This window comes from Spinacia oleracea, chromosome 2, assembly GCF_020520425.1.
Source record: "Spinacia oleracea cultivar Varoflay chromosome 2, BTI_SOV_V1, whole genome shotgun sequence".
Classification (NCBI taxonomy): Eukaryota; Viridiplantae; Streptophyta; class Magnoliopsida; order Caryophyllales; family Amaranthaceae; genus Spinacia; species Spinacia oleracea.
Window position 1 is genome coordinate 72,456,971 of NC_079488.1, and position 24,610 is coordinate 72,481,580.

The 24,610-nt window shown below is 39.4% G+C and overlaps 1 long non-coding RNA gene across 1 annotated transcript; it reads right to left on the reverse strand.

Moving 5' to 3' along the window:
* Positions 1-1,693: 1,693 nt before the first annotated feature.
* On the reverse strand, positions 1,694-3,297 carry LOC130466992 (uncharacterized). The gene is made up of 3 exons (XR_008927151.1): positions 2,822-3,297; positions 2,451-2,512; positions 1,694-1,816 (listed from the first exon to the last, which is right to left on the reverse strand). It is a non-coding gene; the product is annotated as an uncharacterized lncRNA (long non-coding RNA).
* Positions 3,298-24,610: the final 21,313 nt, after the last annotated feature.

The window sequence follows — 24,610 nt, forward strand, 5'->3', positions numbered from 1 at the left end:
TCACGCGTTTTCAAAAGATCATTCATTCTTTACTCCATACTAGCGAAGTCGTCATTGTCATTTGCGTCATCGTCTTTTCCTTGCATTAAAAACACTCTTCCATTCGAAGTTGCTCCACGTGGGGGATTACGGTTGAAATTTGTAGTGCCACCATTTCCTTTGTTTTCATCGTTTCTCCTATCACCTTGCTCTCGATGTATTTGCGGACAATCTCTGATTTGGTGATCTTTGCTACCACATTTGAAACAATCTCGCGTACCAATTCGACATTCTTTCTCAGTATGGTTCCATCTTCCACACTTGGCGCATCCACGATTCTTGTTGAAGTTTTGGTTTCCGTTATTCCCTCCTTGATAGCTGACATTGACATTTTGTTTCTTATTGTTCGGTTGATTTTCTTCGAAGCTCCCTTTTCGTTTTCCATATGTTTCTTCTCGAAGCTTGATAATTCTTTCGACGTTAATTGCTCGATCGTACAACTCTTGGAAAGTGGAAATTCTAGAACTCGAAAGACGATCACGGATCTCAATGCTTAATCCTCCTTCAAATCGATTCATCCTTTGCCTATCAGTAGTCACCAGGTCAGGGGCAAATCGAGCAAGCTCATTGAATTTCACTGCATATTCTAGAACATTCTTCTTTCCTTGACTCAATTTGATAAATTCCGATTCCATTTGCAGTTGCAGAGAATAGGGATAAAATTGTTCCCGCATAGCTTCCGTCAGTTTTTCCCAACCAAAACCAGGCTCATTTTGGATTCCTTTAACACTTTTCCACCACAGGTTGGCTTGTCCTTTCAAGTAAAAGACAGCATAGTTGACCTTCCATTTCTCGGGGCATTGAGTTGCATCAAATAACTTCTCCATATCGCTAATCCATTCCTCAAATTCAGTAGGGTCTGGCTTGCCATCATAAGTAGGGGGTTTATGAGAAGCGAACTTCTTGAACATGTTGGAGCATTCCTCTTGCTCTGACCTTGGCTTTTGACGATTTCCTTGCAGAAGTTCCGACATTATCAATCTCATTAAATCCATTCGATTATCGCTTGTTTCTCCTGGAGTGTCCCCGAAAATGGGATCCTTGCGCAATTCTTCAATTCTTTCTTGCATTCCTCCCAGCGCTAATGCAGATTTGTGATTACCATTGCCATCGTTAACATCGTTATCGTTTCTAGTGCCGTCAATAGGAATATTTCCGCTTGAAGTCATCGCCGATCTGATCGCAAGGATACAACACTTCAGATAATCTTTTCTTCTTGAAATTAGACTAAGAAATTCTGCAAATCATAATAAGGAAAACATTCCCGTTGCGTTCCCCGTCCTATCACTCACACTCATTTCATTTTAACTTAGCATGATTTTAACATATTCTTTGTACTCATTCCTTAAAATTCTTGCTTAAAACCTAATAAATTTTATTTCGTGCAAAACCCGTAAAGTTTAGCACTTATGGTCGCAGAACCTTGGCTCTGATACCAAACTGTAACGCCCCGACTTCTAAACACCATTAATTAGGTTAATTATCTTTAATTTGCAGCGGAAACCCTAATTTAGTCGGAGCGTCACTTGCCGTATTTCCCTCGTGGAAAATCCAAGGCGACATAACCTTTTTCAATTACTAAATAAACTTTAACAATAAATACTTTTAGCATTTGGTTAATATTAGTATTAAAATTTAACTCAAATCATGAGATCAAACTTAGAGTTTAATTAATACATCCCTTTATTACTAATGACATAATTGTCTCTACTAAACATCGATCGTGAATTTGATGGTTGCATCCTCACTCTAAGGCATCCCATGATCTTCTTCGTACCTAAAACAAAAGCAACATCGTGAGCCGAGGCCCAGTAACATACTACCCTAACAGCGTAAACTCATTTCAATTCGTTTTATTTACTTTGCAATCAGGGAGAATAGAACATAGTAAAACATTTTCATAAATGCAATAAAACATCATTTATAATTTGAAACTTTGATAGTTCCCATTATCTTTCTTAAAATCTTCTTTTTGCTTGGTAACTGACAAGTTAGCCTTGCGGGACGTCTCCCACCTTGCGATAGTCCTCAAGGAGCACTCTCCCTTGTTGGACATACGCCCGTACCTAAATAGTTTCTCTTTTAGCTTGCGGTAACCCTCAAGGAGCACTCTCCCTTGTTGGGTGTCCCGCGGTACGGCGGTACGTGCACGACCTAGAAATAGTAACCCCACTAACTGCCAGAACCGGTTACACTTTTATTTATCATGTTTCGTATCTTATTCGTAACTCATAAACATCATTCTTATAAAATCATTCACAAACACATTTAAATATCATCATTCATAAAACACACTTATAAACATATTTCATATCCCACAATCCTATAAAAACATATCATTATAAACATATTTCATAATCTCATAAAACACATTTTATAAGGGGATTATGGGTGTTAGCAATAGATGTTACCTCAACCGTAGTTTATATTCCCTGTTCGATGGATCGTTCTTCCTGAGCTCCGAGTTTGATTTCTTTCACAATATTAAATCATTCAATTAGTTATTAAACGATTAATACTTTAAAATTAATACTTTATATTAAGTTTATAAATAATTGAATTTACGAATTATAATTTCATAGTGTTATTTTTAATCAAAAATTTCAATCTAAATTCATATTCCATAAATCGATTTTATACGAATATCATTTAAACCAAAACTCTGTCGAAATATATAATAATATTATCATTAAGAATTTATTTAATTGAAATGTTTAAGTAACCGTTTTATTTTTACAAGATAATTAGATTGGTAAATAATTGGGCAAAATAACAAACTCACTTTGGAAATTTGGGCCAAGGGAATTGGGCCTCTGCTTAAGAAATAAAGGAAAACAAAGTTCCAAATGGAACTTGTTTCCCGTAAGGCGCAGAGGAGCCGCGAAGGAACAGGGGACGGACGAAGAGGAAGGGCAGAGAGAAGGGAGGTGGCGACTGAAGCCTGGGCGGCACGGTGGCGCTAAAGCGCGCCGGTGATGGTGATTGCGGTGCGGCGGAACAAAAAGGAAGGGGACGAGGGTGGTCGAGTAAAACAGGGGAAAACAGGGGATTTGTGCGGTGCTGCGGTGGTTCCGGGGGTGTCTGAGGTGGCTCGACGATGAGGGTGGGAGCGGGGATTTATTTAGGAGGTGTGAGCGGCCGGAAGTGGTGGTGGCTGCGTGGCTGGGCAGTGTGGCAGAGGCGAAGAACGAGGGAGGCAGAGGTGTGCGAACAGGGGAGGGATGTGGGGGTGTTTGCGGTGGCCACAAGGTGGCGTTGGTGGTTGTTTTGGCTTGAATTTCCAGTCTAATTAAGAGGCTATTTATAGCAATAAGGGGTGTCCATTGATGTATGCAGTGAGCTCATGTTCAAGTTTTTGAATTGACAAATGTAAAGAAGAGATCAAGAGTGTAGTGACTAAGGCTTTGCATTACTGATAAGTGTCCACCTTCATTGATGACTCAGGCAAGATGAAAAGTAGTGGTGACATTTGGAAAGCAAACTTTGACTTCCATGGCAAAAGTGGCGTGAAGGAGAAGGAGGAGGGAGGAAGAAAGAAACTGATTTTTGGTTTCTCAAAAAAAAAAGGGTACTTTGGTAATTGCAAACTATTAGGAATATTTCTGAATTTTACTCCTCTAATTGAACTTAAATCAAAAATAATTACAACCTTTAATAAAATAAAAAAAATTATGAAATCAAAATAATAATATTCTTACCATTAAAATATTTAAATTTCCAAGTCAAAGTAGTTAAATTGAAAGTCAAAAAGTAAGATTTAAAACGGTTTTGCGCTAATAAACATAATTAATCGAGTTTTAAAAATTCGGGGTATTACAACCGAAGAAAGAGGGAGAGACGAGGGTGAAGAAACCGAAGAAAGAGGAAGAGGCGAGGGTAATGAAGCGTGACAGATTAAGTGAAGAAGGTTAAAACAGACCTTTGACTATTGATAAGAATAAGGACAAAAAAAATTAAGAAGGAAATCAAGGGCATATATGTAACAACACTATTGGGTGAATAGTATTATAAGTATGAAGCTTTATAAGTGTTAGGATTATTATAAGTATATTATCGATATCTTATGTGGACACCTAGGTGCTAAGTTATTAAACTAAAGTTTGATCATAATGAACTAAAAAAAAAAAATACTTCAATGACTTTCTTCTCTAATCTATACTATTATTAAAACTCCAAGGCAAGAAATGTCATCTCGCCACATGTTGCTTCACGTATCGTCAACTTTGACATGTCATCTCATGTAATTTTCTTGATCATGAAAAAATGTTAGTTATAGGTTTTGAACCTATAACCTCTCATTTGGTAAACACATATTTTAACCACTGCCACAACTCATTTTGATATTCCTTATACGTTAAAAATTATATTAATTAACTCAAAATAATTAGAAAAATGGTCTGAATCATTTCTTAATAGTCTTACATCGCTAATTAGGTATTACTTTCACAAGTTACTAATCCTTACATGATAAAATTTATTACAGCATACTCAAAACAACATATATTGTAATTGTGAGGGGGTCGAAAAAGCGCGAGGCTAATGCGTGACCTTGTCCCTCGTGGGTGTGACGATTCTTTTTATTCAACCAAGTGTAATTGGATTTCCTGTGAGTATACACCCAATTGACTAGTAATATAGGAGTCGCCATTCAGTTTTTAACAACAATGAGAAAAACTGACAAAACCCGGTTATCGTGACATAAAGGGAGTGCAATTATGTTTGACCACGATGGCCGTAGGTTCCCTTGTGATCCCTGGTGTGGGGATCTCTCAATATACACCCGCAAGGTAGAGATTGAGGGTTCGGGGGACTGTAACTACCGAGAGGAGTAATTCGCTCGTCGATAACTCCAGAGGCAGGATATCCTTACTAGCTCAGCATAAATAATTGAAGGGACATGCGTTAACTATTAAACTAATCTGAGTTGATTTTAGCAATATGCAACATATAATACTAATTCGATCGTGATTATCTGATTTAAATAACATTAAGGGACCTAGCATGATAATCCGATTTCCCAAAAATATTATATTTGTTAGGCGTGATAGAACAATCATATTAGGTTAGTTTAACAGTTCATAAAAAGGGCGAGGAAAGCAGTTAAATCATCGAAAAGGGACACGTTATGACGCACCCTTGAGAGGTGCGTCACAGTTCTCAGAAAACTAACCACTTTGACTTTGCTATTTCTCCTTTTTATTTAACGAATCTCAATTATGGGACAGGATACGTTCTGTTCGATTTATGGATCGATTGCGACAGAACGCGTGAACAGTTTCGCAGCGAGAGGCTTAGGCTAAGGGGTTTAGAGTCAATACTCAGAATATATTATGTGTTGTTGTTGTGTCCTTTCACGTCGAAACTAGGGGCCTATTTATAGGGAAGAGTTCGTGGAAAGATAGAATTGCACAGTTCTAATCCACAAAGAATTAGGAAAAGAGACGTACCCAGGTATTTTCAGCGCCCAGGGGGCGCCGAAGATTTCGGCGCCCAGAGCCAGGCGTTGAAAATAGGGTCTGGGCAGTTTTGTTTAGTCAGATTCGGATTCCTAAAATCCGTAGGGTTTGAGATTAAATCGAGTCTTTTAGCGCGTATCAATTTTGTGACGGAATGCGTCTGGGCCCGTTACGAACTCTAGGCTCGTTAGGATTTTAATTAATACGTAACTCTTATTTCCGAATCCTATTAGGAATATGATTCTCGCAGTTTTCTATCTCATTTAGGATTTATGTTGGAATGCAACACCTAATTCTGACAGGTTTCTATCTTTTATGATTCGCCACTTTTAGAAGCTACCTTTTACGGCGGTTACTATTTTTAGCAGGTTTCCATAAATAGCAGGTTTCGGGTGAAATGAAATGGGGAATCGAGATTCGTTTGTTTTATAGGAGATGCGTTGTCAAGTGGAGTTTTTATGCTTTCATCATCGAACCTTTCCCTTGCGGGAACGGGGACAAAAGTAGGTGTCTACAGTAATGTAAAATTAAATTAGAATCAAAACGAGTTATATAATAATCTAATTGATCCATATTTCTACTATCCGGGGTATTTCCCGGGACACTAACTAGTTTGTTAATTAAACCATAGTCCTATATACACGCTACACATTCTTAAAAGTATGTACATTTTCTAAAACATGTAAGAAAATTTATTTAAAACTAAAGAAAAAAGTACACATATTTATATGTAATAAAATCTATTTAGGAATTAATGTAATAACAAATTAACTAAAATAAACATAAAAGATTGTGTTTTTTACTTGTTCATTTTTTTTAAGTTTTTTGCCGCAAAGTGCTTGTATAACCATATAAAATTAGGGTATGCTTAAGAGTAAGACTAAGTTTAATTTTTTAATAAAAAAATGTAAGATTTAAGGGATGAATTCCAAATTTTTTAACTGCCTTAATAATTGCTTTCATGTTTGCTATAGGAATTAATTTAAATTGTTGTTGACTTTTGGTTGTCACGTGCATTGAAATTTCATTTTTTACTATATGACATTATTTATCAGTTTTTAGAATTATTATAATTAAATTAAATTAAAACTTATTAAGGGTATTTTAGTCTATTCCATAAGTGGGCACCAAAAGGCCATTTACTAAAATGACCTCATAAATTCCCTTATAAAATAGAGATATATATCTTATATGCACGTAATGCATGCGAAATTATTAAAAACTTAAAATTGTATTTTTACTTAATATTGATGTATGGGCGTAAGCAAAGATCTTGTACATATTATGTGCAACTATACTCTTATAGTCTTTTCTACATAATCTTATCTTACCATTCTTATGGAAAATAAATGCCATAATAGTTTCCTAATTTTAAAGAAAGTCAAAGATCGATCTCCAAATATTAGACCATTAAATTTTGGAAAAATTGATATTATCAGTCCCAACTATGGCCGATTTACTTTAAAATGTCTCAACTTTTGATTATCTCATAGTGGTCCCAACTATAGAGAGTCCTTTCCAAAAATGGTCCCTTAGTTAAAATTAAGTGCTAAATAACTTAATTAAGACTCATATCTCTCGTGCAATAACCATATTTTTTAATTAAATGAAGTAAATAGAATAGTATGATATGCTTAAATCAACTTAATTAACAGTTTAATAAACTAAAGAACCATTCTGGGAAAACACACCTTAAAGTTGAGACCACTCTAGAATAATCAAAAGTTGGGACCTTTAAAAGTGAAGTGACCATAGTTGGGACTGTCAATATCAATTTTTTCCTTAAATTTTACACGTATGGAGATTAGCCCATAATGATGGCACCAAAAAACTTTTCTGATTGGTTATTGATTTTCAGTTTTTAAAATCAATAAATAATCAGATTTTTAAATCAATAAATAATTAGCTTTTTAATTGAATTTAATTGTGAAATTTTAGAGGGTAATTTAGTCTTATCCTAGGGGGACACCGAAAGTGGTGTTACCGAAATACCCCTCCCTTCTTCACTTATATAATAGAGATATACTTAATAACTTATATTATCGATCTTGTTATCATTTTCGTCTTTTAATTAAGTCATCGATATTATTAATATGTAATTTGAAACTGAATGGACCCGAATCGGATTGCAACCCGCTAACGATTAACCAAATCTGATAACCCGAACCGATATGAACATGGATCCGTTATAACCCGGCTAAATCCTTTTCAACCCGACTAATTTTAGTTCGCTACCCATTTAATCCGATCCGATATGAATTGATAGATTAAAAAGTGATACCGCAAGTGCACGGTGTCTGTTGTTAGCAGATACTTAGCAAATACTGGTCGATCCCACAGGGAGACAAATTCTATTAGTTTTTGCCCAATTATACGAACTATTTCAATAACGAAAGTTGATTTTGAGTGTTAACTAGTAAAACTAAATCAATAATAAAAATGCGTAATTTATCAATGAATTAAAGGTCTAAGGCGTCTGTTCGGTTCACCATGCTTATACCAATCCAAGAACACAAATCAATTCGACAATGAATAGGCTAGGCCGAGTAATTAAAGTATATGTTAATCCTACGGTAGGGTCTTAACACTTTCAATCCAACATATGCAGTACGGTCGCTAACATAATCAGAATTGCCAACTGCACAAAGCCTCTAAGAATATGATCTTTCAATTCTAATTCCTATTAGCTAGATAATCAATCCACGATATTGGCCAATTACATGAATCAACAATTAATAACAAATCAATTGGAATTACTCAAGCATAATCTATAAATTAAAAAACTTTAATGCATAACAATCATGGTATAAACATGGCTTCCCTTACTTAGCCCTAGAATGAAACTACTCGCTCATAATTGAATTAACAAGCATGAAATATGAATTAACAATGAATTTCATAATGAACAATAATAAGAAACGATAATTCAAAACAAGAAAAGCAAGAAGAATTATGAAAATACCTCTATATTGATTAATTGAATGGAATGAACTAGGGCTCAATAATGTGAAGAGAGAAAAAATAAAACTAAGCGTTCAAAAGAATTCTAAGGAAATAACATGAGGGAAATAAATTAGTTCCCTTGAGTATTTATATGCTCCTATTTTCTAAAATAAAATAAATAAATAAATAAATAAGAAAATAAAACTAAAAGTCGTCGATGATTGGTCGATGGAGCGATGACGTGGCAGCCAAACCCGAGCACGAGCCGCGCATACAGCAAGAGAGATGGCGAGGCATGGGCAGCGAGGGATCTCGCGCACCATCCCTCGCTGGCCCAATGTAATGTAGCAATGTAGAGCAAGGGGCGAGGCAAGGCAGCGAGGGAGCTAGCGAGCCATCCCTCGCTGGCCGAGTGAAGTGCAGCAAGCCAAGACGACGAGCAACGAGGCATCGAGGGAGCTAGCGAGCCATCCCTCGCTGGCAGAGTGAAGTGCAGCAAGCCAAGGCGACGAGCAACGAGGCAGAGAGGGAGCTAGCGAGCCATCCCTCGCTGGCCTAGTGAGATGCATAGCAGGTTGCCATGAAGCGACGAGGCACGACGATAGATGTAGCGAGCCAACGAGGGATCTTGCGAGCCAACGAGAGATCTTGCGAGCCAACGAGAGATCTTGCGAGCCAACGAGGGATCTTGCGAGGCTATGCACAAGCGATACATCGAGCTAATCATCCCCGGAAAGCTCAATTCTCCGATCAAACACTTCGTCTCCGACTCAAACCATCCGGTGATCATTCGATCCACCTCCAAACACTCCGAAAGCACCCAAATGATTGTAAAATCACCTGAAATATCAAAGAAAACACAAACGGAGCGTAATAGAGTACAATAACGACGACTTATGCAATTATGACTCTAAATGCAACTAAAATGAGACAAATGCCTAGAAATGCAACCCAAATGAGCCTAGAATACCCTATATAAATATGATTCATCAAATTCCCCCAAGCTAAGCTGTTGCTTGTCCCCAAGCAACACTAGACCAAAGACAGAAAAATGAGACGCACATGACATTCATTGAACCTGAACAAACCTACTCAACTCTCGGGCAAACAATCAAACAAAGTTATTAAGACAGAAATTTAGCTCGGATACAAATAGAACCACAAAGCATCATGATCCACAATTGAAACAACCAAGCTTAGACACAAACCGTTCTCAATCAAGCTAGTCGTTGCCGCATACCTTGTAGAATATGAATATATGATGCAACGCGGGGTAAGATGACAATAGCAAGAAACAATTTTCGCTCAATCACAAAACAAACATGCCGATCAAGAGGTCTTTATAATAAGCTTATAATGGGGCTAGGTGAAAAGGAAGGGTAGGATATAATTTGGGAAAAAGTGAGAGTAAGGTCCAACTTGGGGAGCAAAGGTGAACTATATGCGTCGGCGATAATGCCGAAAATCCAACTCCATCGAACCATGAAATACGAACAATCAACTAAATTATAACCAAGGGGAAGAACATAATATAATGTCAAATGATCTTTCTTCAATCCCCTTTCCTTGCCTTCAAACTATATACAAAAACGAAAAACATACATTTTTTTATTTTTCTTTGATTTTCTCTTTTTTTCTTCCTTTTATTTTCTTTCTTTTTTTCTTTTATTTTTTTTTTTTTAAAATTGGAATAAAATAATGAGAATGAAATGAAATAAATAAATCTAATGCTAACTAATACAAGCTTGGGTGCCAACAATGATATACACCATCTCCAAACCACATATCCAACCATAGCCTCGAACCATGAACTATTGGCTTAGTGTGCCAATCAATCAACATCAATGAAACCATTACGAACACCGAAACTTCCCCAAGCTAGACTCAGGACAAGTAACCAACGGGGCTAATAGGGCTCAATTTTGTGGAGTTAAAAGAATAAACGGACAAGGCTACAACATGGGTCTGAAAGGCAGGAACTGATGTTTCTAAATTCGTCTGAAGGCTTCCTAAGAGAATGGCCTCTGTCATACGCGGCATGCGTGAGTTGCAACTAAACTACTGATGAATCTCAAGCCAAAATCATACGATAACAAGTCACATCAATCACGCAAACACATAGTAAGGTGACCTACAAGATAATTGGCTAGCTATTCTTGACACGAGACCAACATCTTACCGCATACCATTCAATTGGTTCACACAATGCCAAGAAGTTATCAATGTATATCACAACCGACTGAATTTCAGAATCATAGTTAAGTTCAAGAGAAGCTCCAGAGAGTCAAATAAAGTCCGAACATGGTTTGAAAGTCAAATACACTATGCAGGGTACAAAGAAGTATGAATGCAAGTAAAGAAAAACAACTAAACTCCCACCCCTAATGGATGGTACAAAGCGTACAACACCTATGAAAGCGATAAAAAGTACACTAAGAAAGCAATAAAGGATAGGATATCCCTCCCCCAAGCTAGAATGATGCAGTGACCCCACTGCGACAATACATAGTAATGCAAGGGAAAGAGAAAAGGAACGACTCACTCAGCAAGAGTCGGGGCAGGATCTGGAAGCCGTGCAAGAATGGTGGAAACATCCTGTCGCAAAGAGGCAACCTGGTCGTCAAGAGCAGAGAGACGCTCAAAGACAGCGGTATGAAAAGTTTCGCAAAGCGAAACAAGGGCTCCCAGCTGGTGCTCAAGTGGTACAAAGCTGGTAACAGGAGTAGGTGATGCTGGACCCTCGGGGGTAGCAGCAATGTGAGACGCAAGAGTACTCACTCAGGGTCCAGGGGGTGGACGCGCGGAGTCTGCCGTCCGGCTCCCCAATCGTTAAAAGTCAGGTGAGAATGTCAAACATCCTGAGGTAGTGAGATCTGCCCGAGAACACGGGAGATAGGCATAAGGGGAGTCGGCCAGGCGGTGTCCCCCTCGTTTCACGTTCCAAACATAACGATCTCCTGTTTCTTTGAGCCAACCAAAACGACCCAATGCCTTAATGTCAAGCAAATAGTTTTCCGATGAAACGGACTTCTTGCCCTCAGTTGACAACCCAAAATGCTTGGCAATACAAGTGATAAAACCTCCACAATGGATATCCCCAACATCTCTGTTACGAGCAGTATGAAAGGCTGAGACCAAGAAAGAACCATAATCAATCGTAGGAAGGTCCGGGTGCCTTTCAATAGTGAAAACCAATAAGTGTCTGAGGTCAGATGTGGTGACTTGATTCATCTCCTTTTTAGGGTAGAAGACACTCTTAATCACCCGATGGAGTAATCTGAGGGATGGATTGATGATCGAGCCACACTTGCTATGGCCGGGATTCCAATCCTTTTTTCCAGTTATTCGAAACCAAAAGTGGGAGAGATCACAAGGCGTATCATCCTCAGCTATCTTGTCATCCAGGCAGGTGGTGAATTTGTATGAATCAATTATGCATCCTTTCTCCCATCCAAATATATCATTTAACTCATCGACAGTCAATTCACGAGCTACACCAACAAGTTTAAAATATAGCTTTGAGGGCTCTCCTTTAAACTCAAAGGAAGCTAGGAACTCATAAGTCCAATTTGCAAAAGTAAGCTCAGTAATACCAAGAAATTTCTCCCAAGACGAACCAGAAAGAAGTTCGACAATACTAGAATGAAGCCCCAACTTGGTAGCCGCATCTATGGAGTAGAAAAGTGTAGAACGAACCGGTCTTTTGTGCAAGGCGGCTAGCAAAGTTTGTTGGCGAAGCTCAGGATTTAGATGTGGTGGTGGTGGTGGTATTGTGGGTGTGGGGGCTTTTAAGGGTGGTGGTAATATGGGTGGGGTGACTTTTGGTGGTGGGGGTTTTAGGGTGGGTGGCTTTTTGAATGTGGCAGGTTTGGGTGCAGTTGGTTTAGTGGCATTACGCTTAGGATTTGAGCGTCTTGGTGATGTCATGGTGTATGAAATTTGTGATAAGTGTCACCGCAATCAACAATGCCAATAATCCAAGTAAATCAAAACTCCGGTACTCCAAGAAACAGTAAAATCAATGAAATCCAGAATCCACAATGAAGCAATTTGTCCCTCAATCAATTTCAATTGACAATCAAGTAATTCATGTAATTCAATTTAGCCATAAGCATAGAAATTCTTGAAAAATGTCAAAGAGTAAAATAGAGGGAGTAATTCGAATCTTACTACCAATTTGGTGATGAATAGAGCATCAAATTGATGTAAATCTCCTCCTTTGACCCTTATGAAGTTCACAGTTCAGCCAATTTGAACTCCAACCATGAGAAACAAAAAGCCCCAAATTGATTAAGGTTAGGGTTTATGATTTTTAAAGTGGGAAAAGGTGAAGGATTGTTGAGGGTGGGTGGCTGGGTTGGGGCGGCGCCGGCAACAGGGGGTGGTCGCAGGCGGTGGGGGTTCGTGGTGGTGGTAGTTGGTAGGTGTTAGGTGATGGTGAGTGATGGTGAGAGAGGTGGGGTGTTTGCGGGGGTTGGCTGGTATGCGTGAGGCAAGAGAGTGAGAGTATTTTGTTTGGGTGGGCTGGTATGCGGGCTGAAGGAAAAAGGTGAGGCGAGGCATGTAGGGTGGGCTGCGCGAGCTCTCTCGCTGGTGTCGAGCCAGCGCTCGTTGGGGCTGGCATTGGGCGAGGGGTGGGCGAGATCTCTTGCTGGCGTCGAGCCAGCGCTCGCTGGGAGCTGCGATGAAGAGCAACGCGGGCAGGCATGGGCATGGGCATGGGCAGCAAGGGCGTCGAGTGCTCGCTCGCTGCGTCGTGTGCTCCCTCGCTGCGTCGAGTGCTCGATCGCTGACGTCGAGTGCTCGATCGCTGGCGTCGAGTGCTCTCTCGCTGCGACGAGGGCTCGAGCAGTAGGCGAGTGCAGCGTGAGAGACGAAGAGCAGCGCCAGCATAGAGGGCATCGCTCGCTGCTACGAGTGCTCCCTCGCTGGACTTGAGCGCATAGGCGAGGCATGGCATAGTACAGTGTGGCTCGACGAATCCAGCGCTCACGCTGGATTACCAGCGGGCAAGGCAGGGGCACTCAATTGGAGAGGATATAGGCCAGCGCGCACGCTGGGTAGGCGCTGGGTTTCGCGAGCTTGCGGCTTGTCGATGCATCAAAGTTTCCGGAATTAACTCGATCGTGCACCTACACATCTAAAAAAAATCAAACACCACTAAAATAAAAAATTAGAATCGTTAGTAAAAATTAAAACACGCAAAAATAAATGAATAATTACGATGAACGAAAAACTAATCTAAAAATGAAATAAAAATACGAAAAAAATAAAAATAAATAAGAATACGAATTCAAGTGAAATCAAAATAAAATATTTTTGTTCTTTTGTTGTTTATAATTTTTTTTTCAATAAAATAACCTAATAAATAAAATAAATTAGATTAAAAATAGAAATAAATGAAAAAATTGAAAAGAAAAAGAGTTAGAAATCGGGTTGCCTCCCGATAAGCGCTCGTTTTAAGTCATTAGCTTGACTCCAAACCTCAATAGTCAAGCGTCGGTGGGTGGATCGGAGAGATAGATCGTCTCCAATTTTCCAATAAACGCTCCTTCATTGTATAGCTTCAAACGTTGACCGTTCGCTTTGAACTTGGTGCCATTTTCACTAGCAACCTCAATAGCTCCATGTTCCTTGACTTCGGTGATAGTAAATCTAGACTTAAGCTTTCCTGGAAAAAGCCGTAGTCGTGAATTATAAAGCAAGACCTTATCACCGATGTTGAACTCCCGTTTTTGAATCAACTTATCATGAAACTTCTTCGTTTGCTCCTTATAGAGCCTATGATTCTCGTAAGCTTCAAACCGAAGTTCATCTAGCTCATTCAATTGAAGAAGTCTTGCTTCACCGGCCGCTTCTAAATCCATATTGATCTCCTTGACGGCCCAATTAGAGAGATATTCCATTTCAACTGGTAAATGACAAGCTTTGCCATACACCAACCTATACGGAGTTGTCCCCAACGGAGTCTTGTAGGTCGTGCGTAACTCCCACAATGTGTCATCCAACTTCAACGACCAATCTTTTCGAGACTTGTTGACCACTTTTTCGAGAATTCTCTTGATCTTCCGATTAGAAACTTCAACTTGGCCACTCGTTTGAGGATGATAAGCCATGCCAACCTTTTGAGTAACTCCGTGCTTCTTCAGAAGAGCCTTAAAATTCCTTTGATGAAAATGGGAACCCCCATCACTAATCACGACCCTTGGGACTCCAAAGCGCGGAAAGATGATCTTCTTGAAAAGCTTCTTTACGAAGTTAGAGTCGTTGGTTGGCGATGCAATAGCTTCCACCCACTTTGTAACATAATCAACGGCAACCAAGATGTACCGATTCCCACATGAAGAAGGGAACGGTCCCATAAAATCAATGCCCCATACATCAAATGGCTCAACCTCAAGAATTCCGGTCTGTGGTAGCTCTTGCCTTTTCGAAACGTTGCCTGTTCGTTGACATTCATCACATGCATTGCAAAAGAAGCGAGCATCCTTGAATATAGAAGGCCAATAGAAACCACTTTGAAGAGTTCGATGGGCGGTCGGAATAGCACCAAGATGACCACTAGAAGGTAAACTGTGGCAATGCTTAAGAACCCCGTGGGTATCCCAATCCGCTACACACCTACGAAACATACCATCGGCACACTTCCGGTACAAATGTGGATCATCCCAAAAATACCGCTTAGCATCATGGTAGAATCTCTTACGTTGTTGATATGTCAATTCTGGAGGATGGGAGCCACCAACACAATAGTTTGCAAAGTTCGCATACCATGGGGATTGAGTAGACACAGAGAATAGATGATCGTCAGGAAACGAATCATTGATAGGCCCGTTTGTGCTAGATTGAAATTTCAACCGAGAGAGATGATCTGCAACAACATTCTCAGCACCCTTCTTATCCCGAATCTCCAAATCCAACTCTTGGAGAAGAAGAATCCATCGAATAAGTCTTGGTTTGGCCTCTTTCTTGGCCAACAAATACTTCAAAGCGGCATGATCAGTGTGTATAATGACTTTCGAACCAACAAGGTACGTCCGAAATTTGTCAAGAGCATAAACAACCGCAAGGAGCTCTTTCTCAGTAGTAGCATAATTCATCTGAGCTCCATCCAAGGTTTTGCTTGCATAATAGATGGCATGCAACACCTTGTTCTTTCTTTGGCCAAGCACTGCTCCAACAGCATAATCACTCGCATCACACATAATTTCGAACGACAAATCCCATTACGGAGGCTGAATGATTGGAGCAGTTATCAATTCTTTCTTAATCCTGTCGAAAGACTCCAAACAAGCATCAGTGAACTCAAATGTGGCATCCTTGAGCAACAATTGAGTAAGGGGTTTCGCAAATTTAGAAAAATCTTTTATGAAACGGCGATAGAAACCCGCATGACCAAGAAAACTCCTCACTCCCTTGACATTCACGGGAGGGGGAAGTTTCTCAATCACCTCAATCTTTGCTCGGTCAACTTGGATGCCACGCTCAGAAATAAGATGACCAAGTACCACTCCTTCATTAACCATAAAGTGGCACTTTTCTCAGTTCAATACCAAATTCACTTCAGAACAACGTTTAAGCACTTTAGAAAGATTATGCAAACATACATCAAAGTCAGAACCATAAACACTAAAATCATCCATAAATACCTGATCAAGGTAGAAACTAGGTCGTTACTAGTCTCTCCTAATCAAACAAATTACCTAAACTAACTACTAAACACAAGTAAAGCAGTAAGCAAGGGTCGGAATCCACAAGGACTAAGGTGCGCTAATTTATGCTAATCGAACAACAAGCTAAGTCGGAACGAGTTGGAAAGGTCAACTAACCAACTAAAACTAGATCAACTAGACTAACTAACAAAGACAAACGAGGTTAGGGAATGGGGATCAAACGACAACCAATCATGATACAAGCATAAGAGGACTGAAACTAGGGACGATAATGCATAAACACTACATGAGTGAAATGTTGGTTCAATTATGGACTCCAATCATCTCCCGAGGCGAATCCTTTCTTAAGATGACAAAATGCGGACTCCCATCCTACACTCTATCACTCTTAGTTAAATTAAACATCAACCAACAAATAGTCAACACAAAGTCACAATCCCTTGATTTTCCAAGGCCGACTACCCCAATTTCAATGCTACACACAAGTGATCAATTCATATGCAACAAAGCTTGAGTACATTCAAACATGGAATAATTTAATCATGCAAAATCTCTAATTTCGAACTCAAATCCCCAAATCAATCATGGTTGAGTTTTCACCCAAACCCTAACCAACAACACTACTCCATAAACATAAAAATATGAAATTTAACGAAATTAACAACTAAAAACATGATTCTAAACATTAATAACAACTAATCTAAACATGAATCATTAAACTAAACCAAAACAATTAAACTAATTAAAACGATAAATAAAACAACAAATAAATAAATAAGGAGAGAGTAAGAAATTTCTCATTGATTAATGGTGGAAATCTTGAACAAAATTGCCACACTTGAATTCAAAAGCCCCAATTTTCATTGATTATTTCACACTTTATCTCTCTAAAAAAACTAAGCTTAAACATAAACCCTAAAAAAAGAGAACTAAGAGTAATTATTTACATTCTAATGAAGTTGGTTGCTTAAAATAAAAGAGCAAAATGTATTTATACTAAAGCCTAAATAAGAAAAAAAGAGAGAAAAGAAAAAGAAAAACTAAAATAAAACTAAAGAAAAGAAAGAAATAGAAAAAAAAAAAAAAGAAAAAAAAAAAAGAATGAAAAGAAGGAGAAAAGGATCAAAGGAACCCGTAGCTTTCCTTTTTAATACCAAACCAATCAGCCCCCCACATTCATTTTTTGTCTCTTTCGCTGCTTTCACCTTCACCCCTTCGTTTTCTGTTCGTGCCCCTTCATCTGCTTCGCATCCCACACCAAATCAACACCAGCGTTCATCCCTCATCATCAATCATCAACGGATCATCATTCTTCATCACAATCAATCATCACCGTCCGTTCTAATCACCTCCGATCAGCAATCATCCATCACTGTCACGTTCTAATTCGATCCCATGGCTCTAATTCGCAGCTCATGTTCAATCAATCGGAGCCGTTCAATTTCATTAATTCCGTACCAAATTTGAGCGCTCAAATGTTCGGTCGAACTAAATATAGGTTCGGGCAAACCCGTTTCTGGTTTGGGCGAACACATGGTGGGTTCGGCCGAACCCGGCCTTGTCAGGAACTTTCAAATTCGGGTTCGGTCGAACTTGAATACGGTTCGACCAAACTTAATTACTCTGTTTTTCTCTGTTTTGTGACTGCGTTTTTTGACTGTTTGGGTGCTTGTTATTGCCTGGTGAGAGGGACCCGAACAAGTTGTTGTTGGTGTTGGTGGTATGGTGTTGCAGCTTACGAGAAGGCAGCAGCTATTGTGGTGAGGTGTAGGATGGTGGTTTGGAGAGGAGAGTGTGGATGAATTGGTGTGGAGATGGGTGATGCAGGGGCTGAGGGTAGGAACTTAGGATGGAGGTGGCTGCCATGGTGTGGTGTAGGAAAAGAGAAATGGTGGTGTAGGATAAGATGGAGAAGGCGATGGAGAGTAGTTGTTGTTGTTTGAGCCGTTGACTTTTCTTGACCGACCTTTAAGTTTATATTTCGATTCCCGAACAACATGTACCTACACAAAATAAACAAGGAAAATAGGAGATAAACAAGAATAGAAAAATAAAAATAAGTACATAAAATAAATAATAATAATAATAATAATAATAATAATAATAATAATGACTAAATATAAAGAAAAGGAAATGGAAATGGAAATAGAAATAAAAATAAAAATGGAAAATTCATAACGAAAACTAAATAATTAAACTATAAAATTTATTGAAACGAAGAAAAAGAAATAAGTTAAGAAAATAAGACCTAAAAACTAATAAAAATAGCCAATTATACTAAACTAAGCTATAAATAATTAAAATGGGAAATTAAGGAAAATAAAGATTAGAAACACCAAAAATATAATAAAACCGACTCAATTAATGCCTAAATTACTACCCTATGAGTGACATAAATGTCACTCATCAATACCTCCATGATATCCTCGATGAAGTCAGAAAAAATGGCCATCATACACCTTTGAAATGTAGCAGGGGTGTTGCACAAACCAAACGACATTCTGCGGTATGCAAAAGTTCCATAAGGACAAGTGAACGTCGTCTTCTCCTGGTCGTCTGGGTGAATGGGAATCTGAAAGAAACCTGAATATCCATCCAAATAACATAAAAAGTTGTGTTTTGCTAATCTTTCTAGCATCTGATCAATAAAGGGGAGGGGAAAGTGATCCTTCAAGGTGGCCGTATTCAACATTCGATAATCTATACACATACGCCAACCTGTAACAACACGAGTGGGGATAAGCCCATCCTTATCATTCTTAACAACCGTTGTACCCCCCCTTCTTGGGAACGACTTGCACCGGACTCACCCATTTAGAATCTGAAATGGGATAGATGATGTTCGCGTCAAGTAGTTTCACTACCTCTTTTCTCACCACATCTTGCATATTAAGATTCAAACGACGTTGTGGCTGTATGCGAGGGCGGTGATCTGCTTCCAAGTTAATTCTATGCATACAAAAGTCAGGACTAATTCCCTTGAGATCGTCAATGCTATACCCAATTGCCTTTTTGTGCATACGGAGCACGGTCAGAAGCTTAGAAAGCTGGCTATCGTCGAGTGCAGCATTAACGATCACAAGAAAATCCTCATTATCATCAAGAAATGCATATTTAAGGTGATATGGTAATGGTTTTAGTTCTACCTTCGTTAGCTGTGGCTCGGAAATAGAGCAAACAGTTTCCAATACCTCAAAACCGTCGACCTTCTCAACTTCACTTCCATCTAGATCCGAGATCAAGGAATCAATCTCACAATCTCCTTCTCCTTTCTTGGCCTTCAAGGTGAGAGTCGCCAGCAATAGATCATCATACAACATTCTAGGGATGTTGTCTAGGGAAATCTCTTCTGCAATATCAATCCTGCAACAAGTATTCTCAAGCATAGGAGACTTCACAGCATTGGTTAGATTAAAAGTAACAGTATCATCACCAGCATTCAAAGTAAGAGACCCAGACTTGACATCAATAACAGCACCTGCAGTACATAAGAATGGCCTACCCAAAATTATGGGGATTTGACTATCCTCCTCCATATCTAGTACCACAAAGTCAACAGGAATGTAGAATTTTCCCACCCGAACAGGAACATCCTCCAAAATACCCAAGGGATACTTTATAGAACGATCTGCCATTTGCAACGTGATTTGTGTGCATTTTAGTTTTCCCATATTCAACCTATTACAGACAGAAAGGGGCATGACAGACACACTTGCACCTAAATCACATAATGCTTTATCAATGAACAATGCACCTACATAACAGGGGATGGAAAAACTACTCGGATCCTTAAGTTTGGGTGGAGACTTATTTTGCAATATGGCACTACACTCTTCGGTTAGGGCGACTCTCTCCACACCACCATAATCCCTTTTCTTAGTGATCATCTCTTTCAAAAAATTTGCATAAACAGGAATTTGAGATATTAAATCAGTAAAAGGGACCGTTACCTCAAGATTCTTGACCATTGCCAAGAACTTACCAAGTTGTTGATCGACCTTAGTTTTCTGCATCCGGTGAGGGAAAGGTAACTTAGGCACAATAGGGAGAGAATTAGAAATCTTCTCTTTCCCCTTATTTGCACCAACATCATCAGCATTATCAACTTCCAGGACTTGAGGCTCTGCATCAATTGCTTTCTCTGGTCCATCTGTGTTCCCCTTAGCAAGAGTTGCATCATCAGTGGGCATCGGGGATCCATTATATTTAGTGCCACTTCTAAGAGTGATAGCATTGGCACTTTCTCTGTTCTGGGGCGGAGTAGGTTGCCCTGGTAGTGTACCCGGTTGCCTTTGAGATAGAGTGTCAGCAAGTTGAGCAAATTGATTCTCCAACATTCTATTCTGATTCTTCAACTCTTTGATGCTCTCATCATGGTTCTTTTGGGCTATCTCTGCGGTCTTCTGCATATTTGCAATGAGCTTATACAGATCACCCATGTTAGGCTCTGGAGTAGCACTGGTCTGAGGGGCTTGTTGTTGATAGCCTTGGTGCGGGGGCCTATTAAACCCCGGGGGAGCATTATGTGAGGCTCCTTGTTGAAATGGAGGCCTAGCAACATGTGATTGAGGTGGATGGAACTGTGGTTGCGACCATTGTTGCTAGGGCTAAGGATTCTGAACATTGTTGCCCCGATATGAGAAATTTGGATGATTCCTCCAACCCGGATTAAATGAATTAGAATATGGGTCATTGGGTTGTCTCTGTTGAAAAGCATTCACTTGCTCCAATTGCGTAGTGTCCTGCAAACTATAAGAGCGCTCATGACCAAAGTGACCTTGGATGCCACATACTTCGCAGTAGGAAGTTGTCACTGGAGCTACACTAGACATAGCATTGATACTCATTGGGGGAGTACCAGACTGAGGAGCCTTCAAAGAATCGATCTTCAGGTTCAAGGCTGCCACTTGCGAGGACAATAGAGCATAAGCATCGACATCCAATTTTCCCTTCTTAGATGTGGTTCTGGTGGTGCTGTAATGGTTGGCTGCTAAATTGGCAAGAAAATCATAACCTGCATCCACTTCTTTGTCAAGAAAAACACCCCTAGCAGCAGAATCAACCGTGTTCTTTGTTTCATCTTGCAAACCATGGTAGAAAATCTGAACCAAGAACCATTTTTCAATGTTGTGATGCGGACACGACCGCTGCAAAGCCTTGAATCTATCCCGGGCTTCTCGAAGTGATTCACCAGGTTCTTGAGTTAATGTAGTCAACTTATGCCTTATTTCAGCAGTTTTGGTGGGTGGAAAGAATTCTTCTAGAAAGGCCTGTGAAATAGCACTCCACTCTGTCTCCTTGACATCATTCAACCATGTCTGAGCCTTATCACGAAGGCTAAAACCAAACAACATGACTTTCAATTGGTCTTGAGTGACCCCTTGATGTTTGATAGTACCACACAGTTGGTTGAACCTCTGCAAATGGTTGGTGGGTTCCTCAGATGGATGGCCACCATATTGATTTTGTGAGACCATGGAGATTAGAGCGGGCTTGATCTCAAAGTTGATTGCCTCAATGGTTTGCATTGTAAGCCCAGTCGGAACACTATTCGAGGAAGGTACCACATATGATTTCAGGGATTTAGACATCGTGTGACTCGGTGGAGTCTGTGAGTCTTGGGACCCTGACTGCTTCTTCTTTTTCTGTTGCTTTTTTAGTTGACGAAGGGTCTTTCCAAGATCGGGATCGGGAGGAACCAAGGTACCCGTTCTGACAGACCTGGGCATAAACAACAACGAAAGAAAACGCAGTGTGATTTTCCTCAATTGGAACTGAGAGTTCCAATGAGACAATGGAAACAGTTCAAATAATCAAACTAAAACTAATAGAATCTAGCCGTCTCCCCGGCAACGGCGCCAAAAACTTGATAGATTAAAAAGTGATACCGCAAGTGCACGGTGTCTGTTGTTAGCAGATACTTAGCAAATACGGGTCGATCCCACAGGGAGACAAGTTCTATTAGTTTTTGCCCAATTATGCGAACTATTTCACTAGCGAAAGTTGATTTTGAGTGTTAACTAGTAAAACTAAAGCAATAATAAAAATGCGTAATTTATCAATGAATTAAAGGTCTAGGGCGTCTGTTCGGTTCACCATGCTTATACCAATCCAAGAACACAAATCAATTCGACAATGAATAGGCTAGGCCGAGTAATTAAAGTATATGTTAATCCTACGGTAGGGTCTTAACACTTTCAATCCAACATATGCAGTACGGTCGCTAACATAATCAGAATTTCCAACTGCACAAAGCCTCTAAGAATATGATCTTTCAATTCTAATTCCTATTAGCTAGATAATCAATCCACGATATTGGCCAATTACATGAATCAACAATTAATAACAAATCAATTGGAATTACTCAAGCATAATCTATAAATTAAAAAACTTTAATGCATAACAATCATGGTATAAACATGGCTTCCCTTACTTAGCCCTAGAATGAAACTACTCGCTCATAATTGAATTAACAAGCATGAAATATGAATTAACAATGAATTTCATAATGAACAATAATAAGAAACGATAATTCAAAACAAGAAAAGCAAGAAGAATTATGAAAATACCTCTATATTGATTAATTGAATGGAATGAACTAGGGCTCAATAATGTGAAGAGAGAAAAAATAAAACTAAGCGTTCAAAAGAATTCTAAGGAAATAACATGAGGGAAATAAATTAGTTCCCTTGAGTATTTATATGCTCCTATTTTCTAAAATAAAATAAATAAATAAATAAGAAAATAAAACTAAAAGTCGTCGATGATTGGTCGATGGAGCGATGACGTGGCAGCCAAACCCGAGCACGAGCCAGGCATACAGCAAGAGAGATGGCGAGGCATGGGCAGCGAGGGATCTCGCGCACCATCCCTCGCTGGCCCAATGTAATGTAGCAATGTAGAGCAAGGGGCGAGGCAAGGCAGCGAGGGAGCTAGCGAGCCATCCCTTGCTGGCCGAGTGAAGTGCAGCAAGCCAAGGCGACGAGCAACGAGGCAGCGAGGGAGCTAGCGAGCCATCCCTTGCTGGCCGAGTGAAGTGCAGCAAGCCAAGGCGACGAGCAACGAGGCAGCGAGGGAGCTAGCGAGCCATCCCTCGCTGGCTGATGAGTGACATTTATGTCACTCATAGGGTAGTAATTTAGGCATTATTTGAGTCGGTTTTATTCTAATTTTAGCATTTTTAGTCTTTATTTTACTTGATTTCTTATTTCGATTATTTATAGCTTAGTTTAGCGTTTTTAGCTATTTTTGTTAGTTTTTAGATCTTAATTCCGTAATTTATCTATTTTATTTGTTTTATAATTTTATAGTTTAATTATTTTAGTTTTCGTTATTAACTTTCTATTTTTATTTCTATTTCTGCTATTATTATTATTATTATTATTATTATTATTATTATTATTATTATTATTATCATTATTATTTATTTTATTTTTCTATTTCTTGCTTCTCTCCTATTTTCCTTTCTTATTTAGTGTAGGTACATGTTGTTCGGGAATCGGAATACAAGCTCAAAGGTTAGTCAAGAAAAGTCAACGGCTCAAAGAACAACAAGCTACAATAAGCCATCATTCCTATCCTACACCGCCCTATTTCATATCCTACACCACATCACATGCATCTTTCCCCCTCTCACCACTACAGCCCTCAACATCTCACCTCCCACCACCAAACCCTGTCCACCTTTCACCAACACAACAGCCCACAACCACCTGCTTGGCTACCCTCTTCGCCACTCCTCCACCGCAAGCACCACCGTCATCCAATCACCATCGTCATCAACAACAACTATGCAACACACAACCAACAACAGCAGAAAAAACGCAACCAAAATCAGTCAAAAACTAAAGCCAAGAAACAGAGAAAACAGAGCAAATATGTTTGGTCGAACACGAATTGAGTTCGACCGAACTCGGAATTTACAGAAGCTACTGAATTTGAAGTTCGCCCAAACCACTACGGAGTTCGCCCGAACTAGAAACGGGTTCGTCCGAACCTCCATTAACGTTCGACCGAACATTTGAGCGCTCAAATTTGGTACGGAATTAATGAAATTGAACGGCTCCGATTGATTGAACCTGAGCTGCGAATTAGAGCCGTGGGATCGAATTAGAAGGTGCCGATGATGGAGATTAACTGCGATTTCATTGCGTGATGGACGATGATGATTAATTGATTGATGTTGAGAGACGATGATGATTGGTGATGATGAAGATCGAACGATGAGGATGCGATGAATGATTGAACGCTGTTGATGATGGACGTTGATGAGGTTGGGAACTGCAACAAAGAGCCGTTGATGATAGATGATGGTTGTTATTTGGATGGAACACTACAAGAGGGGGGGTGAATTGTAATATGGAACTTGCTAGCCAATTTTTGCGGAATTATAAAGAACATAAGCAAGTAGAGAAACAATGCAAGAGAGATTTTACGAGGAAACTTTCCAGGGCCCAACTGGAAAGAAAACCTCGACCCACTAGGGATTTCAACTCAAAC